This window comes from Bubalus bubalis, chromosome 10 (assembly GCF_019923935.1).
Source record: "Bubalus bubalis isolate 160015118507 breed Murrah chromosome 10, NDDB_SH_1, whole genome shotgun sequence".
In the NCBI taxonomy this organism is placed as follows: Eukaryota; Metazoa; Chordata; class Mammalia; order Artiodactyla; family Bovidae; genus Bubalus; species Bubalus bubalis.
Window position 1 is genome coordinate 47,817,133 of NC_059166.1, and position 19,082 is coordinate 47,836,214.

A 19,082-nucleotide genomic window follows, 5' to 3' on the forward strand; every position below is an offset into this window, starting at 1 on the left:
TCAACATTCAGAAAACAAAGATCATCCATCACTTCATGGCAGATAGATGGGGAAACAATGGAAACAGTGACAGACTTTTTCTTCTTGGGCTCTAAAATCACTGCAGATGGTGACTGCACCCATGACATTAAAAGACACTTGCTCCTTGGAAGAAAAGCTATGACCAACGTAGACAACATATTAAAAAGCAGAGACATTACTTTGCCAAAAAAAGGTCAGTCTAGTCAAGGCTATGGATTTTCCAGTGGTCATGAATGGATGTGAGAGTTGGACTGTAAAGAAAGCTGAGCACAGAAGAATTGATGCTTTTGAACTGTGGTGTTGGAGAAGACTCTTGAGAGTCCCTTGGACTGCAAGGAGATCCAACCAGTCCATCCTAAAGGAGATCAGTCCTGGGTGTTCATTGGAAGGACTGATTTGAAGCTGAAACTCTAGTACTTTGGCCACCTCATGCGAAGAGGTGACTCATTGGAAAAGACCCTGATGCTGGGAAAGATTGAAGGCAGGAAGAGAAGGGGATGACAGAGGATGAGATGGTTGGATGGCATCACTGACTCAATGGACATGGGTTTGGGTGCACTCTGGGAGTTGGTGATGGACAGGGAGGCCTGGCATGCTGCGCATCATGGGGTCGCAAAGAGTCGGACATGATTGAACAACTGAACTGAACTGAAACAGAAGCACAATCTGAGTATGTATAACCTGTTAATATTTTGAAAGTGCAACACATCACCCAGATAACTGATTCTTAAACTATGGTCTCTGGAGTAACTTTATCAACTTGAAGGAAAGTGTCTAATAAAATAAAGATTCTTGCTTCCATTCTAGAACTTCTGAATCAGAATCTCTGGGGATAGGCCATATAAAGGCTTAGCAAGATTCCCAGGTGCTTTTTATGACCCAGAATTTGAGAGGTACTACATTAAAAGTCAAGGATTATATATTTTTCACCCACCAGGAGACTAATAATGCATGGATACCATTCAAAAATATTTGAATGAAAAGCTAGATGAGACAAATGTAAATCTGTCTTTTCTGAAAGACATTTTTAGCAAACTCACCACAGATTGTATACCTAGGTTTTGGTATTCACTCTTGGCATGTCTGTGTGTTCCAGGCAGTGGCAGAACAGATGGGCTTTTCAGGAGGACTCCTGTCCAGTGCACATGGTGCTGGTTGATCTAGTTTCTCTTTATTATGCCAGCCTCCTCTCTCTGCTCTACCCCAGCTCCTCAGGCCTCCCTGCCTCATACCCAAGGCTCACTCCCCACAGGACTTTTTTTTTAAGTAATTAATTTATTTGGCTGTGCTGAGTCTTAGTTGTGGCATTTGGGATCTTATTCCCCGACCAGGGATTGGACCTGGGCCCCCTGCATTGGGGGCAGAGTCTTAGCCAGTGGACCATTAGGGAAAGTCCCCTCAACAGGACTTTTGAACTTGTTCATATGTTACTGGAATTTTCTCCTGTCAGAAATTCACAGGCTTGCTATGTACGCTTCTTCAGTCTTTGCATAAGTGGCAAATGCTAATGAGAACTTCCTTGGACTGGCTTGCTTAAAACTGGAACTTTGTCCTTACCCAGAGTACTTCATCACCTTCCCTAGTTTATTTGTACCCAAAGTACTTACTACTTTTTAATATGAAAAAAGTCATTTACTTATTTTATTACATGTATCCCCAAACTGGATTACAGCCTCCATGACACCAGGGCTTTGGTTGGTTTTGCTCAGGCTATTCAGTTCTAGTGTTTAGCCAGTATGTAAAACATAAGTGCTCAATGAGCTCTTTTAGACTAACCTAATATGAAGGTTTTTAACCCATTATCTGTTTTGGGCATCCTATAGAATACTTTTGAATGTATATACCACTGATATAATTTCTTTCTTAGGATTTGCATTATTAGGTGGTAGAAAATGACATTTAATTCTTTAAGTTTAGATAAAGTATACATGCAAATCAAGAGCATATTTTTGAAGCCATGCTCCATGTAAACAGGAAATGGAGAAATATGATTACTAATAAGAGTGTAAAATTGAAAATGTTGGGACTTACTGAGCCATGAAGGTTGATAATATTTTATTCTTGTCGGCCATGGAAGAATGGATTATCCAAATATTATAAGTTTCTAAAAGTTAAAAATAGTATTGAGGACAGTCTTTCCAAAGCTTTTAAGAAATGAGTTAATGATAAGAGAATGCTTTTTCCTTCCTACTATGGCAGATTTTAATTTAAATATATTTAAACACATAAAATATAGGTAAATCTTGAAGAATTGGGGTGAATATTAATTTTTTAGTTAAGATTTATAGCAAAATGTAGACATTTCCTCCCTCTGTCTCCCCTTATCTACCACTGTTTATCTTCATCCATTCTACTCTTTCATTTATTCTTGTTGCCTCTGTCGCTATTATAGGGTAAACTACTTCATCTTTCTTCTAGAAAATTTTTACACATTATACAAACTTCATGCCAATATCTGCATAAGGATCTATGGAGCGGGCTGTGCAGATTAGGATTTGATGCAGAATGAAGACTGAGAAATACAAAAACCATTTTCTTTGTCTCATCTTCACGAGGGGATTTTGCAGCAAAATAGTGGCTTGGTAGTGAACTTTGTTGAGAAAGAAGCATCTTAATTCCTTCATCTTCATCTTTATATGGGGCAAAGACTCTTTTTCCTGTCTTTCCTATTGAAAAAAAAGCTCTCCTTCCGTGTGTGGCAATGAGTGCTGCTTCCTGGTGCTAGGAGGATTTGACAGAGGGGAAGTAACCTGAAAACTTCCCTTTTCTGATTGGCGATCGGAAGCAGAATGTGGGGGAGAGGGAGGGAAGGAGAAGCCACAGAAACAGGAGAATCTGAAAATCACTTTCTTTACCAATTCCCAACTGCATGATACCAACCTAGCTCTCCAATACCTTGGAAATATCCAAAAGACACCTTGGGGAGAGTCAGGGAGTAGGGAGGGAAGTCTGATGAGAGAAAGGGTGTTTTTATTCAAGAAAGATTAAACAAGGGAACTATCATGTCTGATTAAACTTTATGCAGAATGAAGAATATAGCTATTTCCACCCTCTGCTGATTCATTGGTAAAAGATAGGGGGAAATTAAAGATAAATATAAGAACCTACAAATAAGCAACAGAATTCATATGTCTTTATGCACATTTTTAATGTTGTTTTAATCAAATTGTGATCCCACTATAACTAAATTGAATGATCTCAATCCCATGATTAAAACCCTTAATGTCTTTCCCTTACCATAATGTAGTCTTCTTCACATGATAGTCCTAAAGTCTAAAGTCTGGCCATTGCTTATTTAAATATCGTGCTCTAGTTTCTGCCTGGGTTGCAATATTCCAACAGATATTTCAGTTCCTTACATGTGCCAAAACATTTTGCACTAGAGGGTCTATCTAGAGCACTTCCCTTCCCATTTTTCACCTGTATATTCTAACTTACCCTCCAGTGCTTACCTGAAATAATATTTTCTATGAGTTTTTCTTTAATATCTCAATCTTACCTCATTTTTCTTAGCATTCTTTTCTTACCTTCCTAGCACTATCATATGTTGTGATGGTGGTGGTTTAGTTGCTAAGTCGTGTCCAACTCTTGCAACCCCATGGTCTTGAAGCCCACCAGGTTCCTCTGTCCATGGGATTCTCTAGCAAAAATACTGGAGTGGGTTACCATTTCTTTCTCCAGAGGAACTTCCTGACCCAGAGATTGAACCTGTGCTTTTATGTCTCCTCCCCTGCATTGGCAAATGGGTTCTTTACCACTAGCACCACTTGGGAAGTCCCATGATATGCTGTAGTATACTCATATTTGTGTTCTCTGTTTCATGTCTGTAAGCTCCACATGTTTGGGAACTGTATCCATTTTATTCACCACTATCTACTAAGGACTGGCACATATTTTTTTTTCCTCATGCAAAATAGATACTACCTGTTTTCAAGGCACCTTTGATATTTGCTCTATTATCTCCCTTTAATTATAGCATCAACATTTTGTAGCTATTTATATCCTTTAGCACCACAAATCTAGTCTGGTCAGTTTGAGCCCAGGTGATTTTAATTTCTAATAAAGTGTCTTAGGTGAACTAGATTTTTTAATTTGTATAAAATTTTCTTTGGAATGAGAGCAAAAGGAAAATGAAATTATGAACTACAATTAGGTGGAAGCAATTTTCATGCTTATCACAGACTCACTTGTATCACTGAGATTTTAAACACCAATAAACTACTGTTTTAAAGGTGCTCTTAAATCCCAGGAAAAAGTGAAAGTGTAGATAAAAAGGAGCACAGTTAGCGATTATCCTGTTACATTACCATAATGATTTATGTCTGAAGAAATGAAGAAGATTTCATTTAAGTGTATTGGAATATAATTGGTCAACTCAAAGTGTGGATGGGCGTATTGAGCAACATGATGAGATTAAAAGTACAGATTCACTCAACACCTTGATGGTGAATTTTTTCCATCAACATCATAATGCTCTGAAGGTGGCTTTGAAATTTATCAGAAAATGTATCAACTGTAGGGTCACAAATATTTCCTGTTTGACTCATCCCTTCACTAGCTGTGTAAATTCAGGTAATTTGTTTAATTCTCTGACTTGGGAATCATCTGTTATAAAATAGGCACACCCAAAACTGGTTTTGAAAATTGCTATTACATATGAAACACTGAACATTGTGTCTGCGCATAGTAGGTACTCAACAAACGGCAGCTACTTTAAAGTATAAAGCAGCTCTCAGCACACCATGGGTACATAAACACAGCATATGGTAGAGCCCAGCCTCTGAGTCTCTATGTGGGCTGAACAAATGACCTGCATTATATCTTTTTCTTTTAACTTTTCACTACCTAGACATCAAGTAAAAAGTGATCTTTTTTTCTCTTCTCAACCCTACAGAGTAACAACTAAACTGTTAATGCATTGATAAATGACTATCTCTTAGGCATGTCCGTCCACAGGGTAAGGAACTCATTATTGACCTAGGATAAACATGGTGTTCTGCATACACCAAATGTTCAATACACATTTGTTAGCTATTACATTTTAATAAACATTTCTCAGATTTTACTCTTTTAATTTTTCTCTTAAGGTTTTCTATTTCTCTTATTCACTTTAATATTGCCTGTTCTCATTTTTTTTCCATTTAGAAACTTTAATGGTTTCTGAAAGAAATAAAGTGAAAGTGTGAGTCACACAGTTGTGTTTGAGTCTTTGTGATCCCATGGACTATTGTCCACCAGGCTCCTGTCCATGGAATTCTCCAAGTAAGAATACTGGAGTGTGTAGCCATTCTGTGGAGGATCTTCCTAACTTAGGGATTGAACCTGGTTCTCCTGCATCACGGGCAGATTCTTTACGGTCTGAGCCACCAGGATTCCTGGTTCAACTTGATTTCAGAATCACTTCTGTTGTTAAGACAATATTAAAATTATAGCTCAATATTCTCACCTTCAAATTATGCCAATGATTTGAATGAGAGTGATTTATAATGATTATGTACACAAATACATGTTAAACAATGATTTTATATTTGAATAACTTAGATCTTTAATTAGTAACATAGTAATGTACATCATGCCATAAGTATGATCTGGCCAGTCACATCAGTTGAGGTAAATCATTCTACATAGAAGGAGATGGATGTGATAACCTGGCTGACATTTGCACTTTGGAATTTAAAAATAATCAAATACTCTTAGCAATAATAGAAAATTAACAGATACAATAAAGAAGTGTTAGAGCCTTTTTTCAGTGTATTATGACTTTAAAATCTTTGTAATCTGCTTCCTGCTATGTCAAGGACAGCTCTGTGTAAAGTTTTGTACACTTACTCTGAATTATCATTTTGACATTAGAAACTTCCATCTCTAACAAACACAAAAGTCTTCAGGCAAAAGTACTGTTCAACATGAATCTGCATTAGAGAACCTGCTTAAAAATCTTCTCTCTGAATATTAGTAATATTTGAGAAGGTTACCGAAAGACAGTTATTTGGTGATTATAAACATAAAATAAATCAGCAATCAGCATCATTCCATGTCCTTATTGGACTTATTAAAATTACAGAATTTTAATTGTTTAGTTGTTTCTTTTCAACTCTGAATAAAAGGTTCATAAGCTGTCACTTAACTTTTGACTCTGCTGTGATCCTAATAACTTTTAAAGAAATTAAACTTTAAAAATTAAAGTTACACATAATTTGTTTCTTATATGATATTTTGCAAAACATCAAGCCAACTGAGCTTTTGGTTTTCCATACAGTCTTGACTATTGTGAAATTAAATCACAAAATAAGACCCTAGTTGGGTAAACACAGACACTTTGTTAACCATATGAAAAGAGCAAACAGGAAGATCACGTTAGAATGTCACATGAGCTAATCACAAATAAGACAGTGGTCATATTTCCCAAAAGCAAGTCCTGAGAGTTCAACTCGGTGCTCTGTGACAACCTATAGGGTTGGGATGGGGTAGGGTGGGAGGGATGTACAAGAGGGAGGAGACATATGTATGCTCATGGCTGATTCAAGTTGTCATATGGCAGAAACCAACATGACATTATAAAGCAATTATCCTTCAATTAAAAATTTTTAGAAAAGTTACATGAAATTTAAAAAAAAACCTGACAAATGTTTTACTAGAAACCTATTCAAAAATGAATATTTGAGAGTGTAAATTTTCTCAAGAAATCAAAAGAAGCTTCAAGAAGAGGACCAATGAAAGTCTATTTTAAAGTGAACTTTAAGCATTTCCCTCAACTCACTTTTATGTTTAGGCGATTAAAATTCATCGTATAATGTTCTAGGATTATCCTTAGTCTTAGCAGGATTTTTTAATTGGGAGTGGATAGGCTGACACACAGAGACTTTATGGAAAATATTGATAAGTTTCTGCAGGTCTCTATTATGGGGCTTTTCCAGGTGTAATAAACCTGCCCCAGAATTTCAGAATGTGACTTTCAAGGGCTAACACCCATTTACAGCAACACCAACAAAATGATATTTAGCCGCACTGTTAACATGTCAGTTTTATCACTGAGACTTGGTTATCAGGCTTTTCCAGGGTAATTTGTACGAAGCACCTCTCTAACAGTGCTAGTCATCAAAGCGGAGTGGAACAAATATGCAATCAAACTTTATTTATTTAGCTCGAATATATGAATTAGTTCCTGCTGTTTTAACAAGTATCCAACTGGCATTTGTTAGAATTAAATGATGATCTCCCAGTGAGAAATATAGTATGTTGGCAATCATTAGCATTTTATTGACCAATTTGGAATCACTGAATAAAACTGAAAGCAAACAAATGGCTGTTTGTATAGTAAATAAGAATAAGAAAAAAGAAAAAAAAAACTTCCGCTCTGGCACTGTTAATTCTTTACAAATGATTAGTGAGGAAATATTAACAGGAAGTTAAAAAGCACCTATCAGATTTAGCACTAGCCTTCAAAGGGCACAGAACAGAGACTCAGTTATTGAAATTCTTATAGATTTCCAACTCCTATTTTATATTTGGTAAACAGTGTCCTTAAAATTATCAGAATTGAAATGTGCAGTATTTATGACTTATAAAACTTGTTTTCATTTTGTTTACATAGCCAGTGTTATAAAATTCTGCATAAATATTTGAGTTATTATTTTCCCAAGGTGTTCGGAATGCTTTATTACTATTTTCTCTAATATTTTCTGTAAGGGATACTACAAAGACATACAATGGTGTCACTGGCATTTTTTAGCTTGTTAAAGGCAGGGAATTTAGAAAGTTTCGAATTCTTGAGGTGAAGTGGGGACTATAGCAGTACTATTTTATAAATTACACTGAAGTAGGTAAAAGGGAGAGGAAAGAAAATAAAGGGAATGATGGAAATAGAAATTCATAATGAGCAGCGCTTTCATAAGGAACATTATATATGTCCTCTCATTTATTCCTCACATTAAACATAGATAAAAAACAACACCCAAATTTTAACAATAAAACAAAGATAACTAGATGTATAGCTAGAGGTTCTAATAGAGGAAGGCTCTAAACTCAAGCCTTTCTTAAGCTACAGCTCATACGTTTTTACTACATCCCGAATGACCAATATTTATCAGCTCCCCGGACTCAGACACTATGTATATGGGGATAGACAGATTGTGAAAGTTGGTGCAGATTTATAAAACTACACTGCACATTCCTACAGATCTCTTAATGATAAGTTAACAGTGGCAGTGGGGAAAACCAGTGACCTGAGATGTAGCTTGGGTTCAAATAGACACCAGCGGGCGTGAGAATTTGAACCCTCCTAACTTCCTCCCTCTCCAAGCACTCAACTTGTTTTCTATCACACTGAAAACAGAAAAACAATGCAAAAATAAACAAAATCATGTTACCTGGTGGAGATATCTCACGAGAAGATGCTGGTTCTCTTCAGTCTCCACTCCCAAGATTCCTTGTTGACACCATTCCCCAAATGAGAATTAGATCCAAGCATGGTACAGACAGTCAGGGCCTCCTCCATGAGGAACTGCTTCCATACAAAGATGACTGTCAGCTTGCAGGAAATTCTCTTCACTAATGCACAAAGGAGTCCATGGAACACCAGAATTCGCGACAAGAGCTACCAGCGCTACGGCGGCTGCTCTCTCTGAGCTCAGGAAGAAAGTGAGTCTGCTGCCATGGCACTAGGCTCCCCAGCACAAATGAGATCCCAGCATGGTGAGGTCAGGTGCTAGCATGTAACCTTTAGCTGTAGTGGGCACAATTACCCTAATCAGCCACAGAGGTCTATAGCTGTGGCTAATTATTCCCAGGGCTCTGTGATTGAAATAGCTGGGCAACCTCTTAATGTGCTGTTTGACTTATAAGCAGAACATTCCAGGTCTGCTGAGTAAAATTAAGACTTGAAATACTGTAGTGAGGTTCACTGTCTCTCATTCAATTCTAAAATATAAACTATCTCAGAGAGTCAGAATGACTGGCAGGGAGACCAGCCCTCTTTGAAGAAAAATCCTCCAAAATGGCCTCAACCCTTTACTGTGAATCTTCCTCCAAGTCCTCTCTGAAGGCTATTATCCCTTAATAATGTGACTGGGAAAAAGCAAATAGCCAGACCTTATGTGATTATTAGATGCTGGCTCTGAGTGGAACCATGTGGGCCTCTGGTCCAATTAGGAGCTAATGGAGATCAGGTGAGAGAGGAAATCTTGGCAAAGCCAATTTTAACACCAAATCCTTTGGGATTATTTCTCCTGTTATTTCCCTAGTCCTGAAATATTTTGGAGTGAATATATATACTTAGCGACTGACACAGTCCTCACATTGGTTTTCTGTGCTAAGGAATGAGGGCTATTATTGTAGAAATGGTCTATATAATTTCCTGTTGTGGCATTCTCCCCTAAAATACTAAATCAAAAGTTAACAAATCAAAAGCAATACCGCATTCCTGGTGGGTATTGCAGACATTGCTGCCACTACCAAGGACCTAGAGATAATGGAGTGGGTATTTCTATTTTCTAGCCATTTAATTTTTTTGTTTGCCTACTACAAACTTAGAAATATCTTAGAAAGTGATTATGGATTATAAAAGTCTTTATAACAATCAGAAAATAAAATTGCATCTGTTGCTCTGGACATGATGTCTACACTGGAGCACGTGAAGAAGCCCTAGGCCCTGGTATGCTATCACCTTAAAAATACACTTGAAAATCAGAAACAGATTGTCTTCACTTGTCAGCAACAGTCACATTATTTGCCATCTTTTTTTTTTTTTTTCTGTTCTGTGATAATTCTTTTGCTCTCTGTCATAATCTGCTGCTGCTGCTAAGTCACTTCAGTCATGTCTGACTCTGTGTGACCCCATAGATTACAACCCACCAGGCTCCCCCATCCCTGGGATTCTCCAGGCAAGAACACTGGAGTGGGTTGCCATTTCCTTCTCCAATGCATGAAAGTGAAAAGTGAAAGTGAAGTCGCTCAGTCGTATCGGCCTCGTAGCAACAACATGGACTGCAGCCTACCAGGCTCCTCCATCCATGGGATTTCCAGGCAGGAGTACTGGAGTGGGGTACCATTGCCTTCTCCACTGTCATAATCTAATATGAAGGAATTGTCTTTATTTGTTTGCTTGTAGTTTTCTATAGACTACATGCTGATCCATTACATTATGCTAATTGAAACAAGTAAAAAGAGAGTAACAAGCAACCAAAATTTTGATGCATTCAGGCTGGCAAAATCTATGAAGTTTCTTGGGGTTTCTCAGGTGGGGAATATCTAGGGATTCTCTCTTAAAGTGAAAAAACAAATTGCTGCATTTTTCAATACTGCCCAAATAGGCATAACAGTTGATTAACTTCAGATTTTGAAGCAAATGTGCAAATTATTTGGGCATATTGTTTTGTTATGTTTACCAGGTAATCTTTAAGGTTATGATATGACTCGGTCCAAAGCAAGAGAAGGCTACACAGCATGTCTAGGCTTAGGACCTGGCAGGGACAATGGTCTTGAAAGGGACTGTGATACATGGAGATACTTTGTGAGGTGTCTGATAAATCCACATATGAGAGTAATAGTGGAGATCTCTTGGATTTTAATTAAATTCATAACCTATTCTGCCACCAGTTATAAACTCAATTTGAAAAGTAGCTTCTGCCATACAATTGGGTCCTGGTAAACTCTTAACACTTAATGATGAGACACCAAGTAATTTTGTGACTCCAGCTGCCCAAAATGGAAAAAAAAAAAAAAAAAAGAACAGATGCTAAGGGGGACAATGCTGAGTGGGGAATTGTGTTGATTTTTCTGTTTGTTCTTCTGGTTCAATTCTTTACTTTTATATCCCCTGTTCTGTGCTCTGAGAAGCTGAAAGTATCTCCCTGGGCTTCCTTGCTCTGTAGCTTCTGGTTGTGTTTGGCCAATGGGAGGCAATAAAATGTCAATGGGAAATTGATTATTTATTCATTCCCTATACTTCCTCTCTGCTGAGCTGGTCTTTAGCAGCAGCTGTGTTCCTCTTTCTAAGGTCCTCTTCGTATGGCCACAGCTCTAACTTCCTGGAGCAGCTTAAGGATATGTTGGAGTCCCCCTGTTGCTAGTCCTTGGTATCTTCAACATTCTCTTTTGCTACTCTTAACCGTTTTAACACTTCTATAAATAATTCCTTTACTTAACTCTGGAATTCTACTCCTTTGAGTATGCAGCATTTTTTTTTTCCAGAATAAATAACAGAACAAAAAAGAGAATCCTGGGGAAATACCACATCATATTCTACCACATACCTATGGATGTTTTTTAGTGAGATAAAGAAAATCTATCTTTTTTAAAGACACTGTGATTTGAGGGCTCTATATTTTTCTGATGCTGGGAAAGATTGAGGACAGGAGGAGAAGGGGATGACAGAGAATAAAATGACTGGATGGCATCATTGACTCAGTGGACACGAGTTTGAGCAAACTCTGGGAGATAGTGAAGGACAGGGAAGCCTGGCATGCTGCAGTTTATTGGGTTGCAAAGACTTGAACACATCTGAATGACTGAACAACAATAAATATTATAGGCAGCCAAGAATAATCCTCAATGAGATAACTCCCACTTTGATAACTCCTTATCTAGTTGTCTGGAAAGTGCTGCTTTACTGACCACAATCAGCATTCAATGTATCCCATGGATGTCACTCTTTCCTCTGGATGTCAGTAGACTTTGTGTCTTTACCACTTACTTTCAGTTGAGAATGTCTAAATGTATTATTATGTACCATTCTCGTCCCATCCACTGGCCCCTAACTAAAATGTTGTGCCCTGAACTCAGAAGTTAATCAATATAGTTATTGATAAGTAAAACACTTTGCCCATTTATTTAGGAAGAGTCAAATTTCACATTCTTATAAGTACAGAAGACTGATAGTTTAAGTATTTTCTTTCTGAGTCCCTGCCCAAAGTCTGTCTTATGACAAGTAGTGTTTTTTCTTTTATCTGACTCTGCCTGTAAAGCAATGTGGAAGAATATGATTGGGGGTACTTTAGTAAAGAAGGAAGAAGAAATACAGCAGGGACCCAGACCCTGTTTCTTCTTGTGCCACAATCATGAGCTGGGACAGCCTTTGGTGTCAATAGCTCCCAAAGACATTTGTGCAGGGTGTAGTCCTGTCAACATCTGCTCACTTGACCATGTAGAAACTCCCCTTCCTCACCCACACCTGTTCCTCCAAAAACTGCAGACAGGACCATCAGCCTCTCACTGAGAAGTGTCTTTTGGCTGTGTGTCTGGCACATAACTCATGAGATTAGAGGCACTACAAGGACAAAGTTTGTCTTTCCTCTTTGGAGTATTTCTATATCCTTATAGTTCCTTGGGCTGCAAGGAGATCAAACCAGTCAATACTAAGGAAATAAACCCTGAATATTCATTGGAAGGACTAATGTTGAAGTTCCAATACCTTGGCCACCTGATGCAATAAGCCAGTTCTTTGGAAAAGATCCTTATGCTGGGAAAGACAGGGCAGGAGGAGAAGGGGGTGACAGAGGATGAGATGGTTGGATGGCATCATTGACTCAATGGACATGAGTTTGAGCAAACTCTGGGAAACAGTGGGCAAGGAACCCTGGTGTGCTGCAGCCCATGGGATTGCAAAGAGTCAGATATAGTGTCTGAACAATAACAATATCCTTAAAAGCTAGCTCATGCCTAGTTCATAGCAGAAACTCTAAGAAGTTATTTCAAAAAAAGTAGTAAACATATTTTCGAGATCTCACTGGAAATCTAATACAGCCTTCATGAAACCTTCCTTCCTACCATTTTTCATCAGCTTCAAACATGCTATATCTGATGGTGAGATTTTACTCTTTTATTTTCATAGTAATCTGTCTATGTTTCTCTTATAAAAACTTTTCATGCTGCTGCTGCTCCTAAGTTGCTTCAGTCATGTCCGACTCTGTGCGACCCCATAGACGGCAGCCCACCAGGCTCCGCAGTCCCTGTGATTCTCCAGGCAAGAAATCATCGAGCACAGGAGCTATTATAGTTGAGTGTTTAAACCTTGGGTTCAGAATCATAGCTCTGCAACTCATGGTTATATTATCTTACTTAAGTTACTTAACATCTCTAAGATTCAGCTTATTTATTTGTAAAATGCATATAATTCATTCATTCTTATATTTATTATGTGGCAGGTGCTATTGAAGGTATTGACCATAAAGTTAAGAAGAAAAAAGAAAGGATAGGAAGAAAAGGGTAGAGGAAGAAAGGAAAAAGTAGACAAAGTTCTTGTCCTCATTGAGAGTACATTCTAGCTATTGATTATTCATATCTATCCATATCCACACTTTTGGAACAAACTATAAGAGTTCATATATTTAAAATTACTTCTCTTTTTTCTTTTCTTTTTATTTTTTGGAGGCTAATTACTTTACAATATTGTATTGGTTTTGCCATAAAATTACTTTTAAGAAAATAAAGCAAAGTAAGGAAACAGAGCTTGACAGAGCTAGCAGAAAGTCCTAGGGTTTATTAGAGAAGCTGATTTGTGAATTGTAGAAGACTCTCCCAATTTTAGGGCTGCTCTCACATATTCTGTTTCTTCTTGATGTATAATAGGATTACACTTTCTACCACCTTTGGATTTAGGCATGGCCTAGTGACTTGCTTTGAAAGTTGGACAGAAAAAAGTCGCATACAGAAGCCTTCAGAAAGGCCAGTTAAGATTTGCCACATCTCTTCTTGCCTGCTGGAAGCTTTATGGAGACATACATGGAAAAGGGGCCTCCTTCAGCTAAGACTGTCATGCTGACTCATGCTGAACATTAGAGGTGACTCGAGGATTGTTCTACAATAGCATAGCCTATCCTATTCTTCCTGATGCAAACCTTATCATAATGTCTGACACCCAGAAAATATTTGGTAAATTCTTATAACCATTTTTAATTTTATTATAGCAATGTTTTTATTACAAGTGTAGAAATATAATAGGAAGTCAATATCTTTCTCTTAAATGAGTTTAAGGCATTAAAGTGCAAGTACTTTTGATCCTACCCTCACAAATAGGAAAAGCAGTGTCAAAGTAATTCAAATTTTCTGTCAGAGGTTGCAGCCCTTAGATCCAAAGAGGCCCCCCTAGTGGAGAAGATTCAACACTGTATTTTGAATGTTTTTCTATTGATTAGCAATATAAAACTAGATGTACATACTTTTAAAGTCATTTGGCTCAAAGACATAATACATTTAATTATGAATTCAATAAACCTTTAAAAATCAAGCATATAAATAAAAACTGTTAACTCAAGGGAAATACTCTGAGGAATAGTAAATGTCTGTTTACTATTGTCTCAGATGTCTCAAAATGTCAATATAAACTAACAATGGTTATTTATTTTTAGGCACAAAAATTAAATTTTCAAAGAAATAAATATGAAGCTTAACTGGACAGAAGTGTCACTTTGAACTGAAATGTAGCTCAGCTTCCCTTAAACCTTTGCAAGGCAGCCACAGGGAGGGGAAAAATCCACAACTTTCTCTGGTGGCAGAAATTGCGAACAACATCAGAGTAAATCTGCTGGTGGTGAAACATGTAAGGACAGATCTGGAGGGAGGAGGGAAATGCAAAACACATCAGAGGCAATTTTTCAGTGGATAAAATTAAATCAAAGGAGAAAGCAAGTTTACTGGAACATAAATATAAATGATAAAATGGGAACTACATTTTCTAAAATAAGAGTGTGTCCCTTAAATAAGTATTTCAGTGGTATCTACAAAATCAACTCCATGATTTAAAATTATATAAATGAAATTCTAACTATCCTATTTCTGATGCATACTAAAAACTACTGACTTGAGTATATTGTTTCTTTTTAAGAAATCACCATCTACCACAATAACTGCAGCAAAAGGAGTAAACTGAATTTGTATTACATGTTAGTAAGGAATATAGTATAATCACAATGGTGGCTTTAATAGGCTTGGCTGGAAACAATGTGCTTTAATAAGCTTTATTTGAAAATACTCAGATAATGCTTTTTCTAAGTCTTTGAAATAACCAATGCACTTCTCTTGCTCTGGGGGCAGAACAAGAAGAAATTACTCAACAGACTAGGACACAAGGTTTTATTATACTTTTAATTTTCTTGTTGTTTGACAATACATGTTAACCTAAATAGAACAGATATGAAAAATGTGTTCTGGTGAGGATGAGAAATTTCCTTTTACAAATCTGTTTTGCTTCATTTTAAGATTTTTTTTTTTTTTTTAAATCTTAGTACTGATGAAAGTGAAAGAGGAGAGTGAAAAAGTTGGCTTAAAGCTCAACATTCAGAAAACTAAGATCATGGCATCTGGTCCCACCACTTCATGGGAAATAGATGGGGAAACAGTGGAAGAAGTGTCAGACTTTATGTTTTGGGGCTCCAAAATCATGGCAGATGGTGATTGCAGCCATGAAATTAAAAGACGCTTACTCCTTGGAAGGAAAGTTATGACCAACCTAGATAGGATATTAAAAAGCAGAGACATTACTCTGCCAACAAAGGTCCATCTAGCCAAGGTTATGGTTTTTCCAGTGGTCATGTATGGATGTGAAAGTTGGACTGTGAAGAAAGCTGAGCATCGAAGAATTGATGCTTTTGAACTGTGGTGTTGGAGAAGACTCTTGAGAGTCCCTTGGACTGCAAGGAGATCCAACCAGTCCATTCTAAAGGAGATCAGTCCTGGGTGTTCTTTGGAAGGACTGATGCTAAAGCTGAAACTCCAGTACTTTGGCCACCTCATAAGAAGAGTTGACTCATTGGAAATGTCATCCCCTGATGCTGGGAGGGATTGGGAGCAGGAGGAAAAGGGGATGACAGAGGATGAGATGGTTGGGTGGCATCACCGATCAGATGGATGTGAGTTTGAGTGAACTCCGGGAATTGGTGATGGACAGGGAGGCCCGGCGTGCTGCAATTCATGGGGTCACAAAGAGTCAGACATGACTGAGAGACTGAACTGAACTGAACTGGTTATGTGACTATGAAAAGAAGTCAACCAATCAGCCAAGTTTTTAGCAAGCAGTCTCTAGGAACTTGGAGAAGGCAATGGCATCCCACTCCAGTACTCTTGCCTAGAAAATCCCATGGACGGAGAAGCCTGGTAGGCTGCAGTCCACGGGGTTGCTAAAAGTCAGACACGACTGAGCGACTTCACTTTCACTTTTCACTTTCATGCAATGGAGAAGGCAATGACAACCCACTCCAGTGTTCTTGCCTGGAGAATCCTAGGGATGGGGGAGCCTGGTGGGCTGCCATTTCTGGAGTCGCACAGAGTTGGACAAGACTGAAGCAACTTAGCAGCAGCAGCAGCTCTAGGAACTGCATGGGTCAATTTTTGTAGGTATTAAACACATACACACATATCAATCCATACACAACCTAAATCAATAAAAAACAACCTAATTCTTAAATTTCTATAAATAAAAGCTTATTTTAATTCAGCTATACATCTATGTCAGTTGATAAGAAGCTTTTTGATGCAAGAAGTTGAATATAATGATCTTTTCAAGTAATAACACATAAAAATGATATGATATACATATATATTTTATACATGTGTATATTTATAAATATATGTATGTATATACGTGTGCTACTGCTAAGACACTTCAGTTGTGTCCGACTCTGTGCGACTCCATAGATGGCAGCCCACCAGGCTCCCTGTCCCTGGGATTCTCCAGGCCAGAACACTGGAGTGGGTTGCCATTTCCTTCTCCAATGCATGAAAGTAAAAAGTAAAAGTGAAGTTGCTCAGTCGTGTCCGACTCTTAGCGACCCCATAGGCTGCAGCCCACCAGGCTCCTCCGTCCATGGGATTTTCCAGCCAAGAGTACTGGAGTGGGGTGCCGTCGCCTTCTCCATATACATGTATATATGTTTATATATGTGTAAAGTATATATGTGTGTGTATATATATATATATATATATATATACATACACACATACCTGTGTGTACGTCTGTGTGTATATGTGTATAAGGACAAGCTTAAATTCTGTGATTTGGATACCATATTGGAAAAATTTGAACTAAGTTTGAACTAATTTAAACAGAAACAAATCATGTTTTCTTTTGTTTTGAAGTGAAAATACAGGTCGTGTCCTTTTCCTGAGTTCATTGAGGTTGCCTAAATTGGCTTGACACTACTGAGCTAGTACAAGCAGTCAGACTCCCCTGAATTTTTAAAATGTGTTAAACTAAAAGGCTCTTCCACTAACAACTTCACTAGAATTATCAAATCTTCACCACTGAAATTTAGTCATTAGGCAGATGGATGAGTTTTTATTCCTCCTATCATTTTTAACTGTCATGGACTTACATTTATCCTCCCTAAACCAGTACAGTGTATGCTGTTCTTGGTTCAGTTGAAAGGGATGCTCCTTAGAAGAGATAAATTATTCCATTATCACCAAAACATTTATTAAATGTCTGTATTTTTAGAAGGCAGTACTGTTATAAACGGGAATTAATAAAGCTCAATTCCTGCCTCATTGGAGGTTAGAGTATGAACTGTCCAGACAGCAATGATGCAGGCATTTTAAGATCATGCATTAAACAAAGAGAAAGAGATAAGTAAGTTTTTACCATGAACATTTGCACCCTTGAGCAAAGTATATCAGTGAACTGAGTGAAAAAGGAGACACTCGGGAGATGCATGTCATGGTGATTCACGACCGCATCACCAATCATGTAGGAAGGACCCTTGCTGAAATCCCAGGACTTGACAATGCTGTTCAAATGAGAGTGTGATAAGAAGGGGAGAGGGGCACAATGGAATTTTTCCTAAATCTTCCATATCTCATCTCAGAAATTACTAAAGGGAAAGGATTGCTAGCTTGCATCTGTTTTACATGTTTTGAGAATGCTTTATATACTGTGCGGAAGAGGGTCAAGTCAGAAATAAACTACTTACTGGCAAACTTTGCAGAGAACCACAATAGAGGAATATATACTTTTCATTCTGGTAGAGTTTAAGTCCATGTTTAGAGAATTACTCCCATTTTATTATCAAAAAAGTTATATATCAAAATCCTTAATATAATGTCAAAGGTAGTGACATGTCACTACTTCTGTTACTCTGCAGCTTATCCTTCACCATGTAGTACAGTCAATTAACATGGATTGTTAGCCCTTTCTTTCTGGATAATTGTAATACATTTGTAGCCATTTTTCTTTCTAGTCTGTTTACCAATCCTTTCCATAACAGGTCCACACTGCTGACTTGAGATTACCTTTTTTTTTTTTATATACATTTTATTACACACTTTCCATTCTAAAAATTCAAGAGCTTTCTCACCCCAGTGTTTCCAAACTAGGGGTTATCAGTAGGTAACCTCTCTCTTTCTAGGAGAGAGGAAAGGCAAGACAGGGGTACATGATTAAGCGGTACAAACTACTATGTATAAAATAGATAAGCAACAAGGATATAAATACAGGGAATTATAGCCATTATCTTGTGAAAATTTTAATGGAGCATAATCTGTAAAAGTACTGAATCATTCTGTCATACACTGAAACTAATATAATGTGGTAAATCCACCACACTTCAGTAATAAATAAATAAGTAAATAAAACCCTAGAGTCTCCAAACAACTAGGCAATGAAATCTTGACTCATCACACTAACACATAAATGATCCTAATACATCAGTTTTTTGGTCAGCCACCTACAGCTATCTTCGATTCTCCCATTCAGCCACAAGTTTGATGAGTTTATTATGATTTTTCTTGCTTATCTGTATGGGTACCTATTGTTCCCTCTGTGCAGAATACTGTTTCCTTTTTTCTTCACTTGAAAGAACCCTAACTTTACCTCCAATATCAAGTCCAGATATTATCTCTTCTGTGTAGTTTTCCACTATGTTCCAAGGAAGGTGAGACCTCCCTCCTGATTTACCCATGACATCCTATAGATCTGATTCTTCCACTGTGTGACAGCCCTTAAAAGTCAGACAACTCACCACAGTTTTCTTCCCTGGAAAATCCCACATACAGAAGAGCCTGGCAGGCTACAGTCCATGGGGTCACAAAGAGTCTGACTTAGAGACGAAACAACAATAAAAGGCAGACACAGA

At 37.6% G+C, this 19,082-nt stretch overlaps 1 long non-coding RNA gene across 2 annotated transcripts in view; it reads right to left on the bottom strand.

Annotated features, from left to right (window-relative positions):
- LOC123327699 overlaps positions 1-9,235 on the bottom strand; it is a 31,633-nt gene extending 22,398 nt beyond the window's left edge. Inside the window, exon 1 of one of the 2 annotated variants that reach the window (XR_006542372.2) lies at positions 8,391-9,235. This is a non-coding gene — a long non-coding RNA (uncharacterized LOC123327699). The remainder of the gene's footprint in view (positions 1-8,390) is intronic. The other variant, XR_006542371.2, reaches the window with a different exon arrangement.
- Positions 9,236-19,082: the final 9,847 nt, after the last annotated feature.